General features: G+C 45.8%; 1 long non-coding RNA gene across 4 annotated transcripts; it reads right to left on the bottom strand.

Moving 5' to 3' along the window:
• Window positions 1-2,357: 2,357 nt before the first annotated feature.
• Window positions 2,358-18,879, bottom strand: LOC126929566 (uncharacterized). 4 transcript variants are annotated; one of them, XR_007717214.1, is made up of 5 exons: window positions 18,790-18,879; window positions 8,420-8,622; window positions 6,180-6,255; window positions 4,022-4,904; window positions 2,358-3,747 (listed from the first exon to the last, which is right to left on the bottom strand). It is a non-coding gene; the product is annotated as an uncharacterized LOC126929566 (long non-coding RNA). The 4 variants fall into 4 exon arrangements; XR_007717215.1 differs by lacking the exon at window positions 18,790-18,879 and adding an exon at window positions 11,030-11,099; XR_007717212.1 differs by lacking the exon at window positions 18,790-18,879 and having other exon boundaries at window positions 8,420-10,194.
• Window positions 18,880-19,556: the final 677 nt, after the last annotated feature.

Genomic DNA, 19,556 nt, shown 5'->3' with positions numbered 1-19,556 from the left:
AGAGCAGATGAGCTACGCCATGTTACACACAGGAGGATTGTGAGCTTACTGTAACATCTGGTGATACGACAAGTATTTGTATCATAAGAGTCAGTGCCAGAACCTTCTATAACCTTCATGGGAGGCTTGAGGATACTGTGGAACCAAATCACAGGATTCAACTGTAATATCATCTTGCTATGTCACCTATAAATCATTCAGCACCATACCTGTTTTTTTTTGTTTTTTGTTTTGTTTTTGAGGCGGAGTCTCGCTCTGTCGCCCAGGCTGGAGTGCAGTGGCGCGATCTCGGCTCACTGCAAGCTCCGCCTCCCGGGTTCCCGCCATTCTCCTGCCTCAGCCTCCTGAGTAGCTGGGACTACAGGCACCGCCACCACGCCCGGCTAATTTTTTTGTATTTTTAGTGGAGACGGGGTTTCATTGTGTTAGCCAGGATGGTCTCGATCTCCTGACCTCGTGATCCGCCCGTCTCAGCCTCCCAAAGTGCTGGGATTACAGGCTTGAGCCACCGCGCCCGGCCCATACCTGTTTTTAAAACAAAAGGAACATGTCCTTTTCTGTGTGTGTGTGTGTGGTTTTTTTTGTTTGTTTGTTTGTTTTTTTCAGACAGGGTCTTGCTCTGTTGCCCAGGCTGAAGTGCAGTGGTATGATGACAGCCCACTGCGTTCTTCACCTCCCAGGCTGAAGCGATTCTTCCACCTCAGCCTCTTGAGTAGCTGGGACCACAGTCACCCACCACCACACCCTACTAATTTCTTGTGTATTTTGTGTAGAGACAGGTTTTCACCATGTTGCCCAGGCTGGTCTCAAACTCCTGAGCTTAAGCGATCCGCCCACCTCCGCCTGCCACAGTGCTGAGATTACAGGCTTGAGCCACTGTACCTGGCAAATTTCCTTCTAATGACTACCTGAGCACAGGACAGACCTTGAGCTTCCACAGAGGTCTGTCCATGTCCAATTAATCCATCAAAAGAAGTAAAGCGATGTTGTATTCTCAGTTGTGGATGCCACACCTTGTCACATACCCAGTTTTCATAGTTGGCCCACTGAGTCCTGGCGTTGGCAGGAATGAAAATTGGTTCAAGTTCTTCTGCATGATCTAGATGTTGACATAACCAGCAATCAGATTAATTAAAGTGGACAGGATTTGGAGAGTTGGTGTAAAGGGGTGTCAGTTCTGTTTTTGACCTGTTGAGAAAACAGTAAGGGTTCCTAAGAATAAGACACAATCTGAAAGAGAACCCAGAGTGGAGGATCAGAGGGAGAATCAGAGGACAGGATTGACATAAGCAATTTCCAGTCAGCTTTTTAATAAATGGCCAGAGAAAAAAGAGGCTTCATTAAAAGGAAGAGGTTCTTTTGGCTTTTGTTTTTTGGACAAGGAGCCCCAATGTGAGAAAATAGGTAGAAGTGAAGTTTCTTGATCCATGATCTTGAGAAAAACTATCTACTTTAAAATGTCATCTGCTTCTGAGGCCTGGGAACCAGTCTGGGAAATGATTACTTCAAGGTCACCTGTAGGGAGGGTCTGTCTTCCAGTTGTCCTCAGAGTGCTGATCTGGGTCTAGCTTGGTGTGATTCACAGGAATCCAGGAGGACTTTTCCCTAACTTGATGGCAGTGTAGGTGGTTAGCAGTATAGCCAGGCATTGCTTCATGACAGGGATGCATTCTGAGAAATGCATCATTAGGTACTTTTGTCGTGTAGACGTCACAGAATGTACTTACACAGACCTAGATGATATAGCCTACTACACAACTAGGCTATATTGTGTGGTCCACCTGCTCCCCGGCTACAAACCCATACAGCGTGTTAGTGTACTGAATACCGTACACAGAGTAACACAGTGATAAGTATTTTCTTTTACTTATATCTTGTAGTGTAGGATTTATCACAAAATGTTACTGCCCAGTGCATTTTTGCAAACTAACAATTCACTGAGAGTATTAACATTCACATATGTAATTAGAGTTTACAAATGTACCAAACTTTGGGTAACAAACACTTTAAACTTATAGACATTCAGTAAGCCCCTTCTCCCCCTCCCCAAAGCCCCTTCTCCCCCCTCCCCAAACTGATTGCAAAGAAGCACAATGGGTTAACTGTGGCAAAACAAAAGAAATAAGGCAGGGGAGGCAGATGCTGACTTGAGAACATAAGAATATCCAAACAATTTTGTCAATATCAAAAGACAAAATCTAAACATCTTTTATAATATAAAAGAAATCCATATAGTTAAGTACTAATTAGGTGAAATAACATTATAGGGTATATAACATTTATTTTCTCTACATACATTTGCATATCTTAAATTTATTTATTTTTTATTTTTATTTTTTCCTGAGACGGAGTCTCGCTCTGTCACTCAGGCTGGAGTGCAGTGGCACGATCTCAGCTCACGGCAACCTCCGCCTCCCGGGTTCAAGCAATTCTCCCGCCTCAGCCTCCTGAATAGCTAGGATTACAGGTGTGCGCCACCATGCCCGGCAAATTTTTGTATTTTTAGTAGAGACAGGGTTTCACCACGTTGGCCAGGCTGGTCTCCAACTCCTGACCTCATCATGATCCACCCACCTCGGCCTCTCAAAGTGCTGGGATTACAGGTGTGAGTCACTACGCCTGGCTGCACATCTTAAATTTAATGTGAAACATCATGTTTCAACTTCTTGACGTATAGTTTTTGGTGAGTCTAGATGGAATGAATATTTAAATCGACTTCAAAGATCTTATCAAGTTTGTATTTGGTTATCATCACTTTAAGTCTTTAATGCTTTTCTTTATTTATTGGACTAAGCCAATTTTAGAAACAAAATCCACAACCAACACACACACAATGCCAATGTTTCTGAAAACACTAAATAATATTATCTTTTGTATATCATTCAAATAGTGGTTATGGTTAAACAAACAAGCAAACAAACACATTACTACAACTCATATATGATAAACTTACAGAAAGCAACATTTTAGAAGTTCCATCTGGTGTGTTTGCACTGTAAGAAAATAAATCTGGATGTGAGTAAGATGTGTTTGACTGAACAAATGAATCCCCTGCTAGCACTGGGCTATGTGCCAGAGCAGTGCATTTGTTGTAATATATTATGTCAGGAATGTATGTTCACAATCCACCAGCTGCAGTTTTCATTTACTAAGAAATGAAAGCAATTAATCCTGGTCCATCCACTCCTTCCTCCCTGATTTTACCATCTTCGCTTTGAGATCAGGCACTTTGTGCCCAGGATTGTGGCAATGCATGTTTACTAAAAATGTATCCATTGATAGTAGAATAACTGTACTAAATTAATAAAGGAAGAGTGTCTTCATGTAGAAAACAGAGCACTAAATTATAATTTTACAGTCGCAACACAAGCTTCAGCTCTTCCTAGGCACAGTGGAGCAACCTGGGTCCACTCATTGGTCTGGGGACCATAAGCCTCCACCGTATTCAGGTATGCTTGTCCATCATACCTCCCAATGGCATATAACTTATCACCAAGTAAACAGACCCCCACGGCATCTCTGCTGATGCTTACTGATTCTACTGTAGTCCACATATCTGTTTTGGGATCAGATGTCTCCACACGGTCAGAGAGTCTGGAAGTCAAGTTGGATGCAAGAGCATCGTGTTCCCCTATAGCATACAGCAGTCCGCTCCAGGTGGTTACTCCTATGCCACCTCTCCTTTTTGACATCTGTACACACAGTGTACATGTTGGGGTGATCAGGCCCAACACCAGGCCATGGGGGCTACAAAGTCCGGTGTGGTCAAAGGAATAAGAAAAGACAAGTTAGAAGTGCATAAAATGGGTCCAGGGGGCCAGCGCTAGATTGGAGGCTGCAAAGGCCCGGACCTCTGGGAGCCCACACTATTGATTGGTGATCAAACAAAGAAGCAGGTGGTGAGGACGTGAGGGTAAACAGGTGAGGGCATGAGGACGTGGGGGTAGAAAGCTAGTGGTCCATGAGACCAGCCTGGCTAACATGGTGAAACCCCGTCTCTACTAAAAATACAAAAAATTACCTGGTCGTGGTGGCAGGTGCCTATAATCCCAGCTACTCGCGAGGCTGAGGCAGGAGAATTGCTTGAACCTGGGAGGCGGAGGTTGCAGTGAGCTGAGATCTGCACCACTGCATTCCAGCCTGGGTGGCAGAGCGAGACTCTGTCTCAAAACAAACAAACAAACAAAACTTACAACATGCTTTTAGAACCTGCAAAAGCCGAAGAAGGCAAGTTGTAGATAGCAGGCACTCAGTATTATCTTCTTTTAATTCAAGGTGGCTTGTATAAGCATACTGGATCAAGGACCATGATGAATTTGGTTCTATACCTTCCATTTTTATGTCCTCTTGTCTTGCTTCTGTGACATCATTAGTAAACATGGCAGCAAAATAGTCTGAGCCAGAGGAGAGCACCAGTCTGTGAGCTGGAATTCGCAATCACCAGTAACAAAAATTACATGGCACAACTGTTTATGTCTCAAATAATTTTCCATTTTTTAAAATGCTTGTTCGGCATAATAAAAGGCTTGGAAAAATTAATGATGAACACGGTTCCATTGTATTACAGGATGATAACGTCTGGCTACCACAAGAAGTCCGCGTCGGGCTCCGGAGACTGCCGGGAGTCATGGTGGGCTGGGGTGGAGAAGTGGAGGAGGCGAGGGCAGAGAGGGATGCTCACGTGCCCCCAACCCCTTCCTGGCAGCCTCACCTCCGGCGCTGGTGGCCCCAAGCTAGCCAATCCTGATCCATCAGGCGGCTCCAGGTGGTGGGAGCGGGGTCAGAGTCCTCAGGTGGCCCACAGGTGGCAGGTGAGTGGATGGGGGTCCAGACTGGCTCACCCATCAGTCCCGACACTGCGCAATTGGCTGCCCACTCAGCCCACACAATGATTGTTTTTGTGTCTAAACATAGAAAAACTACAGTAAAAATATGGTATTATAGTTTTTTTGTTTTTTTTTTTTTTGTTTTTTTTTTTTTTTTTTTTTTACAGGATCTCACTCTGTTGCCCTGGTTGGAGTGCAATAGCTCCATCACAGCTCACTGCAGCCTCGACTTTCCTGGGCTCAGGTGAGTCTCTCACCTCAGCCTTCCAAGTAGCTGGGACTACAGGTGTGCATCACCATGACTGGTTTATTTTGTATTTTTTGTAGAGACAGGGTTTCACCATGTTGCCCAGACTGGTCTCAAACTCCTGGGCCCAAATGATCCACCCATCTCTGCCTACCAAAGTGCTGGGATAACAGGTGTGGTGGCTCACTGACATTGTAATCTTATGGGGACACCATTGTATATTTGGTCCATTGTTGACTGAAACATTGGTGACAGTGCATGCTTTCTTCTAAAAACCTTGATTTACACCTAATCTCCTGGTCAAAAAGGATGGCAAGACTTGTTAGTTGGCAGAAGCTATGCCCTTTTTACCTGTTGATTTATATGCTCCAAGATTACTAGTTAGTTCCTTTATGTAGCTGTCATAGCATTGCACTGTTCACTTAAGAAGTCCCCACAATCCAGGGATCACTCGATCCAGGAATGAAAGGATTAGAGATGCCAATAGGCAAAGGGCAACCAAGCACTATTGAAAAGAAATTAATCCATGCCTCCCATTGGCAGCATTCTAAACTTTATAAGAGGTAAAGGCAAGAGGTAATGCTTTTCCTCCCTTCAATTCAGTTTCCTAACAGATTTTTCCTTAAGTCTTTTTTCTGAGACAGAGTCTCACTCTGTCACCCAGGCTGGAGTGCAGTGGCACAATCCCAGCTCACTGCAACTTCTGCCTCCCAGGTTCAAGTGATTCTCCTGCCTCAGCCTCCCAAGTAGCTGGGATTACAGGGGTGTGCCACCACGCCCAGCTAATTTGTGTATTTTTAGTAGAGACAGGCTTCCCCATGTTGGCCAGGCTGGTCTCGAATTCCTGACCTCAGGTGATCTGCCCACCTGGGCCTCCTACAGTGCTGGGATTACAGGTGTGAGCCCCAGCACCCAGCCTGTTGAATATAAAAATGCTCTAGGAATAAATGCTTGGTGCCACAAAGTGAAACCAGCACTCAGGCAAAAGTTTTCTCAGCAAGGCAATTTACTTCTGCAGAAGGGTGCCAGTCAAGTCAATCAAGATTGCAAGAGCACACTGAACAAAGGAGAGCAGGAGGTTTTTATCTCTGATGCATAGTCCTTACCTCTGTGTCACTCCAATGGGCTGGGGTTGGACTGCACAATCTGAGCTGATCCGATTGGCTATTTGCAAATATTTTTCTAAATATGGAAGGGAAGGGGGATGTGAGGTACAGTGGTGGACCATGTAAGACATGCAGTTTTGGGGGAACAACAGGTGCAGGTAACCAAGGGAACAGATGTGAATTATTGATTAGAGCTGATGGGAAGGGGGTAGGCTGTTTTACAGTAACCAGGGGCAAGAAAGAACACGAAAGTTGAGTTTGAGAACAAAGGACAAGGAAGTTAGCAGACTAAATCTTTGAAGAGAAACTCAGAGAAATTCATTGTATCTTACAAGTCCTCCCTTTTAATTTTCTTACGATTCTTTCTCTTCAAACTTTTTTAACACGTCTTGGCTTTGCTGTTCAATTTGATCTTCTAAAAGGAAAAGCTTACTTGAATAAAGTGGAGGAGAACTAAGGGAGGCTTTAGTAAGTGCTGTTTGTACAATCCTTTGTATTAGCCCACGGATGCATGGTATGACACAACACCTAACAAGAATGAGTACACCTATTGCGATTGCAAGAGACATAAGAATTGAGGCTATGATTCCTTTCCATTTACTGAACCAATTTCCTAGTCATCCTGAAATAGGGTCATTGACTCCAGAATTTTTAGCTAATTCATTGGGTAAAGCAGTAAGTCCTTGTAAGTGCTTTGTTATGCTCCCATCGGGGGCAGTGTTGTTTGGGATGAAGGTACAACATTGGGTCTTAATCATAACACAGACTCCACCTTTTTCAGCTAATAACATGTCTAGAGCTATTCTGTTTTCCCAAGCCATTTGGCTATTAGGCCCTAATTGGTCGGCTATTCCTTTGATAGCATCCCTCGTGTAATTAATAAACCGCTGCTGATTATTATAGATGTAATTTATCCAAGCTATATTTTATTAATAGTTGCCTGTGGAAATATGGATTCAAATCTGGCAGCTATTTGGTCATGGGCTTTGAATCTGTCAGGCACTCCTTGGGGGACCCTAATGACATCCATGTAAACTTGAGAGTCAAAGGACCCATAAGGGGCTTCTCTTATTTTTTGGTGTTGTAGTTTTTCTTTCTCAGGTTGATGAAATACCAGGGTGAAAGGGATAGCCAATTGGACAAGAGCACAAGTGCTTCTCCAGTTACTTGCACCACAATACTACTGTACATCCGCTTGAAGATGACTAAGGGCAGACTGATGAGTAAACTCTTGGAAGGGCTTGAACTCACTACATCCTGTTAAGCTTCCAAGGAACACCAAATTCTCCCCCTGTCATGTGAGACACGAGGTGAAATTGATGTTGGGAGACGGAAGCTGGATGGCCCTTGAGGGCTGACCCACAGGGTGTTAAACTTCAGGATATGATAGAGAGAGAGGCAACACAACTTGTTGCCTCTGGCTGTGGAATCCTGGAAAAGAGCTGTCTGGTCGACTGAAGGACCATCCTAGTGGAAAGGGGACAATCTGGGCCTCTGGTCTGCTGTGTGCAGAAGCATAACAATTGCTTTTGTTCAATGTGCGGGCGGAATATTGAATCCATTCCAACCAGGTATTTACATCTTGATACCCTGTTGCAGCTGCTGGAGTTTGTCTTAGAGCCTTCACTTCTACAATATTTACCTTGGCATTGTTTTGGGGCAGGATAAAAGGTTTAGAAGGAGAAGGAGAAGGGAGGTCAATAAAGTGTTATTTTAAAGAAGCCTATAGGGTTGTATCCATTGACCTCTGTTCCTAAGCCATAAAAACGTTCTAAAGGGGGCGCAGGGTTGGTGGAGGTAGGGGCGTTAATAGGGATAATTACTGGGTTACAATGGTAAGGCTGACAGTCAGAGGTGGTGGTTCCTTTGGTAAGGTGGAGGTAAGATTTTAGGTCAGTATAGCCTTCTGGGGAGGTCCCACCGTGTTCACTGGTAGTCAGGATGACATTTGCCCATTGAAAACATATCTCCTAACTTTGGGTGCCTTGGTACCCCCTCCATGAACAAGGTGCAGGGTCAGTGGCTTCTCTGAAGCGGTAGAGGTATTTTTCTAAAGTAGAGACATACCTTTGCCATTGTTCATCCTCCTCACAAGGTATAACAAGTATAACAAGGCAAGCATCAAAGGTAATGATTTGGGGTGAGTCTGGCTTAGTTACATTGATAACAAGGTCAGCAATAGAATGAGGAAAGAAGAAAGGGTAATAGTATAGATAAAAGAGAGTTAAATTTTTCCTAACCTTAGTTTGAGGGGGTTTTTCCCTTGGATAATGGCCCACGACTTCAGGGTTGGCAGTGCTTTCTTGACTCAGGTGTGACGGCTCCATCTTTCCTTGCTGTTTGGATGGCAGTTTCAGTGGTTAGAAGAACTAGGCCGGCTCCTCAGGCTGGTGTTGATGTACTGGGAACTCTAGGGGCAGCGCCTGTACTGGAAAATTTTAAGCTGTGAAGGAAGAGAAAGTGGAAGATAAGCCAAGTATGTAGGAATGTTGTCAGTGGATTGTTTTGAGAGGTAGTTTGCATTCTTACTAGGGGAATAGGAGGATAGAAGACATTTGATCTATGGCAAACTTGGCTAAGGGTATAAATTAAACTTTGTGCTATACATAGCTTGGGGTCTTTAATGAGTCCCCCAATATAGGTGGGATAGGACTTCCTTCATAAAAGGTTTGAATAACACTTCTCTGAGTTCTCTTTAGTGCCTATAGGAGAAACGGCAGCCTGTTCCACTTATCTTATTTGCTAGGTTATTTTGAAAGACAGGCTTTTCTGGTGCCTGGGGACATGGACAGTAGCTATTTCTTCTTTTCCAGTAACCGGTTATTTAACACTTGGGTGATTAACTCCTCATGAACAAGGCTTTAACCTTTACTATTAATTCAGTTTGAAATTTTCTAAATGTAGGAGCTACTGTAAAGGCGTATTTAGAATCAGTATAGATCACTATAGATGGTTCCTTTTTCTGGTCCTGCAGGTACTTTAAAGCTTGACTAAGTGCAAACAGCTTACAAATTTGGGTGGACTAATTATTAAACAATTTTTTCACTTTATTTCTCTAGGAACTTCTCTATTCATTACTGAACACCTGTTGTGTCCTTTATCCCTTAATCACTCTCGAAGCAGGTTTCTCTTAAGTTTGACCAGATGTTTGTATGGTAATTAGTTAAATCTAAACATGTGTGCTTTCTTTTTAGATTTGGATCTCTTGTTAAGAAACCTGCTAGGTTAAGTGAATTATCAGGAGCTAATGTTAGATCATCCTTTTTAACAGAAGAGCCTCATACTTATACACATGTAATACTTTTCTGGTGGTACATTTTAATACAAGTGACTTTAGAGAATCAAATTTCTTTTCTAGTGGCTATTTTTACCTTTAACACTGGCCTGACCACAATAAATGCTAGTGGATATATCAGCTGAAAGATTATCTATTACTTGCTTAGGAAACTTAGCTGCAGGGATGCCTAGTTGCTTGGAGCTATGGCTGAAGCCCTGTACTACTTGGCCCTGGCAAAAGTAAGGCAGGTGTCTGCTTGGGGCATAGGCTGTGGCCTGGCCCGCGTGTCCCACAGAGCCACTGTCGATACGGTGCCGGGACTCTGGGCCAGCCGGGGGGCAGGAGCATGGGCTTTGCCTCTCATGGCGGGGGCACTATGAGCCGGATAATGCCAACAACATGTTGTGGCGGATCTTTGATGTTGCTAGCCCAGCAAAAGCCATCTGGCGAATCAGGAGCTTGGTGTCCTTTCAGGGAAGGGGACTTATGCAGGGCCTGAGGGGAAGGGTAGGGGATACTAGGTGGGGGACTAGGGGAAGGTTTGGGGATATTAGGTGGAGGATGGTCTAGGGAATCCTGTGTGCTGTTCTCTTTGCCAGGATCCCCTGAGCCCCTTTCTTCACTGTCTTTACAGTAGGGGCAGGTGCATAAGGGAAAAGCCCCTGATGGTCTTTGCCTCCAACAAAGAGGTCTTATGCTCCAACAAAGAGCATAGTCCAGTTCTTCTTTAGAAACTGGGCTTTTATTATTCGCATGTTGAATTAAAAGTTGACATAGTATATCCTCAGTCAACCCAAACTTTGGCCAGAAGATTGAGGCATTAAGGATAGGTCTTTGAGTCCAAATAGAACAGCAGTATTTTATCATTTGTCGCTTTTTCTTATGTTTAGTTCTTATCTTTCCAACATTTTAGCATGAGACCTAAGGGGCTATCAGGTGGTATATCTTTGTTACTATTCTTATTTTTTTCTCATGAGATCTAGGGACTATCAGGTGGTATATCTTTGTTAAGATTCTTATCCTTTTTGCTTGTAATATTTCCCATATTGGGTCTTGGCTAGGTGCGCAATCCCTTGTATTAGGAATTTCTTGCCTAGCAGAGGCTTGCTGTGGCTCAACCCTTCATATTAAGGATTTCTTGCCAATTTTGGGGGTTCCCTATGGCTCAGCTCCTCATATTAGGGGGTATCTTGCTTATCCTTCACTGGAAGCTTTACTAAGGCTCAATTCTCACATATTAGAGATGTCTTGCCTATCCTTTAACCCCATCTGATGAAAGCTCCTTGCATCCTTCTTTCACTTTGTCCACTCTGGCCACTTCCCTTGCAGGAATATTTCAGGTCCCTCTTAGCATTAAGGCAGGTCAGTATAAACCCCTGAGGGGACCCCTGGAGGGCCACCCTAAGCCATATGAGGTGACCACAGAACCGCAGATTAGACTCACTCACTCCACACAGCAGTAGTGCTTGTTCACACTTTCAACCTCCAGAATGCCCTGACCTCCCCCGACCACCAAGGAAGTACTTTGTCACCCCTGTGACATTTCCTACCTTGGTCTATGCACAGAGTTTACCTGGTCACCACAGTATTGCAAGCCTTTCCTCCCCACATTGCTGGGAGTCCGGGTTTATTCGTCCAAACGGGTGGGTCTCGACCTTCCATCCCTGAGGCCACCACAACGGGGCAGTGGGAGACATCTCCCCTGGGTGGGGTGACCAAAGACCCCTTCCCAAAGGAGAAAGGGGATCCCAGAGGAACCCCCAGAAATGTTGGATACAAAAATGCTCTAGGAATAAATGCTTGGTGCCACAAAGTGAAACCAGCACTCAGACAAAAGTTTTCTCAGCAAGGCAATTTACTTCTGCAGAAGTGTGCCAGTCACATCAATCAAGATCGTAAGAGCACATCAAACAAAGGAGAGCAAGGGTTTTTTTTATCTCTGACACATAGTCCTTACCTCTATGTCACTCCCCCATGGGCTGGGGTCAGACTACACAATCTGAGCTGACCTGATTGGCTATTTGTAAATATTGTTCTAAATATGGAAGGGAAGGTGGGCATGAGGTACAGTGGTGAAGAGTGTGAGACATGCAGTTTTAGGGGAACAATGGTTGCAGGTAACCAAGGGAACAGATGTGAGTTATTGATTAGAGCTGATGGAAGGGGGTAGGCTGTTTTTTTTTTTTTGGTTTTGGTTTTGGTTTTTGAGATGGAGTATCGCTCTTGTTGCCCAGGCTGGAGTGCAATGGCATGATCTCAACTCACCACAATCTCCGCCTCTCAGATTCAAGCGATTCTCCTGCCTCAGCCTCCCTAGTAGCTGGGATTACAGGCATGTGCCACCATGCCTGGCTAATTTTGTATTTTTAGTAGAGACAAGGTTTCTCCATGTTGGTCAGGCTGGTCTCAAACTCCCGACCTCAGGTAATCCACCCACCTTGGCCTCCCAAAGTGCTGAGATTATAGGTGTGAACCACCACGCCAGGCAGGGGTAAGCTGTTTTACAGCAACTAGTTGTGAGCTGCATACCTGGTTCATCTGGACATAGTCAGGTTAAATGACCTTCAAATTCAACCTGAGGACCACGGCAACTGAAAAACAACTCACAACTTTGTTACATAAAAGTTGAGCCAGGATGGGCACCATGGCTCACACCTATAATCTCAGCACTTTGGGAGGCTGAGGTGGGAGGATTGCTTGAGCCCAGGAGTTCAAGACCAGCCTGGGCAATGTGGCAAAACCCTATTTCTACAAAAAAAATTTTAAAAAATTAGCTCGTCATGCTGACACACACATGTAATCCCAGCTACTTGGGAGGTTAAGGTGGGAGGATCACTTCAGCCTAGAAGGTCAAGGCTGCAGTGAGCTGTGATCATACCATTGTACTCCAGCCTGGTTGACAGAGCAAGACTCTTTCACATACATACACACACACACACACACACACACACATGCACACACACAAAAGCTAAGCCAGATTGGGTTGGATGCAGTTACAAACCCCCCCGAAACATCCCACCCCTCATTCTTGAGGGGTTAGGGATGAAGGTCATTCTTCTCTATTTACTTCATGCTGACAGGGAGCAGTGAGGCTACTAAAGTTAGAGGAGTGAAACTCTCACGGTCCTGAGTTCAAATAAGTTTTTGGGTCACCTGAAGTTGCTCAAAGGAGCTGGTATTGCTGCTGTTATACAAAATGAGGACACAAAGTTTACTATCAGTTTAAATATACAGGGACTGAAAAGGAACAGAACAGAGGCCACTAGAGGCCACAGTACCAATGAGGTGAAGTGAGGTATAGCAGACTTCACTGCATTCTAAGGGTAGCTCGTTGGTTGAGCTACCCTTCTGGTTGAAGGAATGCAGCTGTTCTGCTTGTTTAAATATTTCCTTTTTTTTTTTTTTTTTGAGATGAGTCTCGCTCTGTCGCCCAGGCTGGAGTGCAGTGGTGCGATCTCAGCTCACTGCAAGCTCCGCCTCCTGGGTTCACGTCATTCTCCTGCCTCAGCCTCCTGAATAGCTGGGACTACAGGCGCCCACCACCTCGCCTGGCTAATTTTTTGTATTTTTAGTAGAGCCAGGTTTCACTGTGTTAGCCAGGATGGTCTCGATCTCCTGACCTCATGATCTGCCTGCCTCAGCCTCCCAAAGTGCTGGGATTACAGGTGTGAGCTACGATTTCTGGCCTCTTTTTTTTTTTTTTTTGAGACAGAGTCTTACTCTGTCACCCAGGCTAGAGTGTAGTGGCACAATCTTGGCTCACCACAACCCCTGTCTCTTGGGTTCAATCGATCTCCTGTCTCAGCCTCCTGAGTAGCTGGGACTACAGGCGTGCACCACCACGCCCAGCTAATTTTTTGTGTTTTTAGTAGAGACCGGGTTTCACTATGTCGGCCAGGCTGGTCTTGAACTCCTGACCTCAAGTGATCCACCCACCTTGGCCTCCCAAAGTGTTGAATATTTCTTTTACATTAGCCTCTATTTCCTCTGGAGGTATTTACCCAAGTGCACCAGGAGGTATTGGTGCCACACACAACCCTCCTGTTCTGCTAGTAAATAGTCTAAGACCAATTGCTTTTTCAACACTACATTGGCTAGTGAATTTAGAGAAATATGCATATTTTGGAGAACCTCTCCAGTTTAAGCTGCCAGAGCCTTGGGTATTCAGATTAAATTTCTTAGAGTGACCTCATAACAGGCAACCCCCCTGCAAGAAAGGGCGGCCACCCCACAGCAAGTCTGGCAGCTTCCACGGTTTGTCCAATAGCGCCCCCTGCCTTTTTTTTTTGGTTTCTTATGATGGCTGGTTGCATTATGGGCTGCTACCCCGAGGGGCCCCAGAAAGCCCACAGTATACTGTCCTAGGCATATTACATTGCCTAAACAAGGGTGAGACACTGTAAATACTCTTTTGTAGTATGTTTGCCTCTTTTCTCCTTTTCCTGAACAATGTAAATAAACTTGGCCTATTCTCCTAGTGACATTGCCCTAGCAAGTGAGGTCCACACAACCCTGTGATGTTTTGTTTTTTTTGTTTTTTTGTTTTTTGTTTTTTGTTTTTGAGATGGAGTCTTGCTCTGTTGCCCAGGCTGGAGCGCAGTGGTGCAATCTCTGCTCACCACAAGCTCCGCCTCCCAGGTTCATGCCATTCTCCTGCCTCAGCCTCCCAAGTAGCTGGGACTACAGGCGCCCGCCACCACGCCCGGCTAATTTTTTTGTATTTTTAGTAGAGACGGGGTTTCACCGTCTTAGCCAGGATAGTCTCGATCTCCTGACCTTGTGATCCGCCCACCTCGGCCTCCCAAAGTGCTAAGATTACAGGCATGAGCCACCGCGCCTGGCCAACCCTGTGATGTTAACAACGCCTCTCAAAGGATAAGCAACAGGTCATCCCATCGAAGTGTGGGGATGCCTATGGCACATCCAACATTCGAACAGATTGTTCCCACCAGCTGTGATACGGGAGACCTTGACTATTACATTGGCCTCCCAGAGACCACTGGCCATGGCAACCAAAAGGGCCAAAAAGCATAAGGGAAGGAGAGGGGCCATTTTAAGATGTTTTATGAAGGGATTTGCCACCACCTAAGCATCTCCACAGTGTAAAAGGGCAACACCATGAGGGTTCCTGCAGGGATAAGGAAGATGCCTACTATGGCAAGAGAAGCGTAAGGGGCACGCTTGACTTGTCTGAGCCTTTTCTTCTAAAAATCAATTTGAGGTCTGAGATGGGTTCACAAATGTATGCTGGGGAGGCATCTTCTGGGGGCTTCTGGGTTTTCTTCACTCGTTTTTTTAGAGACAGAGTCTCGCTATATCACTCAGGCTGGAGTTCAGGGGTTCACTCACAGCTCACTGCAGCCTTGAACGCCTGAGCTCATGGGATCTTCCCGCCTCAGCCTCCGTGCACCACCAATCAGCCGTGCCTGGCTCATTCTTTTATTTTTTGCAGAGACAAGGTCTCACCATGTTGCCCAGGCTGGTCTTGAACCCCTGGCCTCAAGTGATCCTCCCCACTCTGTGTGAGCCACCATGCCCAGCCTCTTCACTCTTGAGTGATGGATCCAAGGGGTTACTTCATGGAGTTTAAGAGAAGAATGAGTGGTTAGAAGTGTTAGGTAGGGCCCCATCCATACCAGGCTGAGCTGGTCCTGGGGGTACTCAGCCTTCCGGGTCCTGAGGCATACCCAGTCTCCTGGGTTGTACAGATGAAGTTTTACCCTAGAGGGGACCAGGAGGCTGGGGTTGCAGAGGTGGTTGACAACAGTAACCAATGACTCCAGATGAATAATATGAAATGCTTCATCACCCTTTCTATCTCCCCATCTGGGCGAGAGAAGGGGCTGGCCATGCCTGGATAAGGCCTTACGTATGACATTTCTTTTTGTTTGAGACCGGGTCTGTCGTCCAGGCTGGAGTGCAGTGGTGTCATCATAGCTCACTGCAAACTTGACCTCCCTGGGTTCAAGCAGTGTTCCTCCTTCAGTTTCTCAAGTAGGTGAGATTACAAGTGCGCACCACCATGCCTGGTTATTATTATTATTTTTTAAATAGGGATGAAGTTTCACTATGTTGCTCAGGCTGGTCTCGAACTCCTGGGCTTAAGTGATCCTCTTCACGGGTGGGCCTCTCAAAGTTCTGGGAATACGGGTGTGAGTCACCACGCCCGGCCCCATATAATGCTTCCTTTTTTTTTTTCTTTTTTTTTTGAGACCGAGTCTTGTTCTCTTGCCCAGGCTGGTCTCGAACTCCTGGGCTTAAGTGATCCTCTTCACGGGTACGCCTCCCAAAGTTCTGGGAATACAGGTGTGAGTCACTACACCCAACCCCATATAATATTTCTTTCTTTCTATTTTTTTTTTTTTTTTTTTTTTTGATGGAGGCTTGCTCTGTCGCCCAGGCTGGAGTGCAGTGGCATGATCTCGACTCACTGCAACCCCTGCCTCCCAGGTTCAAGCAATTATCATGCCTTAACCTGCTGAGTAGCTGGGATTACAGGCACATACCGTCACACCCAGCTAATTTTTTTGTATTTTTAGTAGAGATGGGGTTTTACCATGTTGGCCAGGCTGGTCTTGAACTCCTGACCTCAAGTGATCCACCTGCCTCAGCCTGCCAAAGTGCTGGGATTACAGGCATGAGCCACAGCGCCCAGCCCCATATAACATTTCAAAGGAGCTAAGACCCATTCTTCCTCTGAGAGCTACCCATACTTGGGCCAAGGCTATGGGTAACAGCTTTAACCAATTATCTTGGGCCTCCTGGCATAACTTGGCTGGGATACCTTTGAGAGTTCTATGAGGGCCGGGCACGGTGGCTCAAGCCTGTAATCCCAGCACTTTGGGAGGCCGAGACGGGTGGATCATGAGGTCAGGAGATCGAGACCATCCTGGCCACCATGGTGAAAACCCGTCTCTACTAAAAATACAAAAAAATTAGCCAGGCGTGGTGGCGAGTGCCTGTAGTCCCAGCTACTCGGGAGGTTGAGACAGGAGAATGGTGTAAACCCAGGAGGCGGAACTTGCAGTGAGCTGAGATCTGGCCACCAGCCACTGCACTCCAGCCTGGGTGACAGAGCGAGACTCCGTCTCAAAAAAAAAAAAAAAAAAAAAAAAAAAGAGAGAGTTCTATGAGACCTTTCAGACCTTTCCCAAGGAGTCTGGTCTCCAGGCTACGTGCCACTTCCACTGTATGACCAAGGCCTGGGTAGTTTTTACCACTATGTTAGAAGTGAATGCAGGTCCATTAGCACTCTGGACTGACTCAGGGAGACTGAATCGAGGGATAAATTCCTTTAGTAAAGCCTTCATGGCTTCTGCTTTTCAGTCCAGCATGGAAAAGCCTCTATCCAACCAGTAAAGGCATCAAGAAAGCACCAAGAGATATTTAAATCCTCTACAAGACATAGGCGTAACAGTGGAGTCAATTTGCTAGTCCCTCCCCTCACATGGCTCCCCTGAATTGTACCACCTTGGCCAAGGGAGATATGGGAGGTCTGGTTTAAGCATTGTTTCTCTGACAATAGACACATTGGTCAGCCACTTTACCTATCATTTTCTTTGCTTTTTAGGGTCCTTATTATCCTGAGGAGCTAGGTGTGCATAGCCTCCTTGCCATAGTTTGAGAGATCATGAACAGGCTTTATAATAGCCCAACTCAGATTTCTGGGCACCCAAATCCTGCTTCTCTTATTTAGGGCCCATCCCTCTGAGAGGGAACTCTGATGATCTCCCTCTCGCATGGCTTCCTGTAATTCCCCAGGGGAGTGTCTTGGTTTATTGGTTTATATTCATAAAGAGGTTCTGAATGAAGCAGGGACTTTCCCTCCCTGTGCGTGCCAGGTTGCTTCCCTTCATTATTTCAAAGTCCCCCGTTAGATGACCACCGCGATCTGTCTAGTCATTTCCACTGTGCAGTAGTGCTAATATTTATATTGCATATTTGATTTATTTGTTATTGGCATTTAGAAGTCCCCTTTCTTACCCGATTGCACCATGGGCATGGATCACAGCGAACACATATCTCAAGTCTGTACAAACAGTCAAAGCCTTGTCCTTTCTTAGTGCCAGGGCTCTGGTTAAGGCTATTATCTCAGTCTTTGGGGTTGAAGTTTGGGCAGGGAGGCTTTTGGCCTCTGTGGTTTTCCATAGGGAGAGAACCACATATCCTGCCCTTCTTCCGTCTCTTTCCATGAAGCTACGGCCATCTACAAACCCCATGTCTTCATTTCCTTCTTCAACCACATCTCTGCTACAGAGAACCTTGAAGGTCATTTCTACTAAATGCAAGGGGTTAATATTAGGAACTGAGACTTGCATTTTTCCCGGGCATAACCTCAAGCTTTGGCTAAATTAACCTTTATTGCTTGAGACACCTGTCTCAGTTATTTTTTGGTTAACACAATACAGATAAAGTAGGATCCCTATCTCATATCACACATAAAAATTAATACAGATGGACCAAAGACCTAAATATGGGGGGTGAATCAGTAGAAAATACAAGAGAATATCTCTATGACCTTGGGACAAGGGCTGAGTTTCTAAGCAAAACACAAAATGCTCAAATCATAGAGGAAAAGATTGATAGTCGCCTGTGTTACAATTTTAAATTTGAGATTCAAAAACACACCCTAGGAATTAGGGGTGGAAAAGAAGCAAGCCAGAGAGTAGGAGCAAATATTTGCAATTAATGCACTGAACTGGTATCCATAAAATTATAAAGAACTACCAGTCAATAAAAACCACAACCCAATAGAAAAATGGGCAAAAAATATAAACAGGCATCCTCAGAATATGAAAACAGAGTAGCCAATAATTACATAAAAAGAAGTCCAGCCGGGTGTGGTGGCTTACACCTGTAATCCCAGCACTTTGGGAGGCCAAGGTGGGCGGATCACAAGGTCAGGAGATCGAGACCATTCTGCTAACAGGGTGAAACCCCTTCTCTACTGAAAGTACAAAAAAATTAGCTGGGTGTGGTGGCGGGCGCCTGTAGTCCCAGCTACTCGGGAGGCTGAGGCAGGAGAATAGCGTGAACCTGACAGGCAGAGCTTGCAGTGAGCCGAGATTGAGCCACTGCACGACAGCCTGGGCGACAGAGCGAGACTCTGTCTCAAAAAAAAATAAGAAAAAAAAGTTCAAACTTACTCAAAGTAGGGAAATGAAAATCAAAGTTATGATGAATATTACATTCCACACCCATCAGGTTGGCACGCTCAAATTGTATGTTTAAGATGCTATATTTAATGTTATTACAATCAAATTATGTTCAAGTTATTTAATACGCTATTACAATCATTATAAGAGCAAATAATTGGCAACTCTCCAAACGCACATTACAAGAGGATGGAACAGGATATAGAGTGGAAATTAGCGAATTAGGCCCATACATCTGCGTGGGAGCATCTCAGAGAATGGACGGGTGAAACGCCGGAAGGGCACACAAACCGAGCCCCGCCCCCGGGAACCCCGCCCCCCCAAGGAGCATGCTGGAGGCTGATAGGTTGGTTTGACCACGCCAGTCCCGCCCTCCCTGGCCCCTTGGAGCCCCGGCCAGCGTGGAGCATGCTGGGGAAGTACGGACTCACTTTCCTCGCCAGCCCCGCCCCACGGGGCTACCGGTTACCGGCAACCGGCAGCGGGCAACGGGCGCGCGCTGCTCCGTTAGGAGGCGGTGACCGTCTGCCAGTGTGCCCAGGGCTTCTGAGGGCGCTGGATGGTTCCGTTGTGTCCGAGTGCCTCGGGAGCTGCAGGGAAGGGGCGGGAAAACTACCCCGGACCCCATGGAGAGTGCAGAGGCGGAAAGGGAAGGGCCTAGGGACCTCAGATTGTTTTGAATCAAGGGCCGAAAGCTCGGGTCTGAGGGAGGGAAGGAAATACTTTCGTGCCTTCAGAGAGAGTCTAGAAGGAACTGTGCAGCGTCCCAAAGGGAAGGAAGGAGAAGGGAAAAGGGGTGGACTCAGAAAAGGTGGAGGGGAAAGAAGGGAGATGGGAGAAATGGCGGGCAGAAGAGGCAACGTTACTTAGCCCTGTAAACCATAATGAGCCCATATGAGAAAGCAGAAAGGTGGGTGGGGGAGTCGGGGGCTAGAAAGGAAAAGA

The sequence above is a fragment of the Macaca thibetana genome, chromosome 10 (genome assembly GCF_024542745.1).
Source record: "Macaca thibetana thibetana isolate TM-01 chromosome 10, ASM2454274v1, whole genome shotgun sequence".
Lineage (NCBI taxonomy): Eukaryota > Metazoa > Chordata > Mammalia > Primates > Cercopithecidae > Macaca > Macaca thibetana.
Note: the sequence above shows the minus strand (reverse complement) of the source record. Positions and strands in the feature narration are given on the sequence as shown.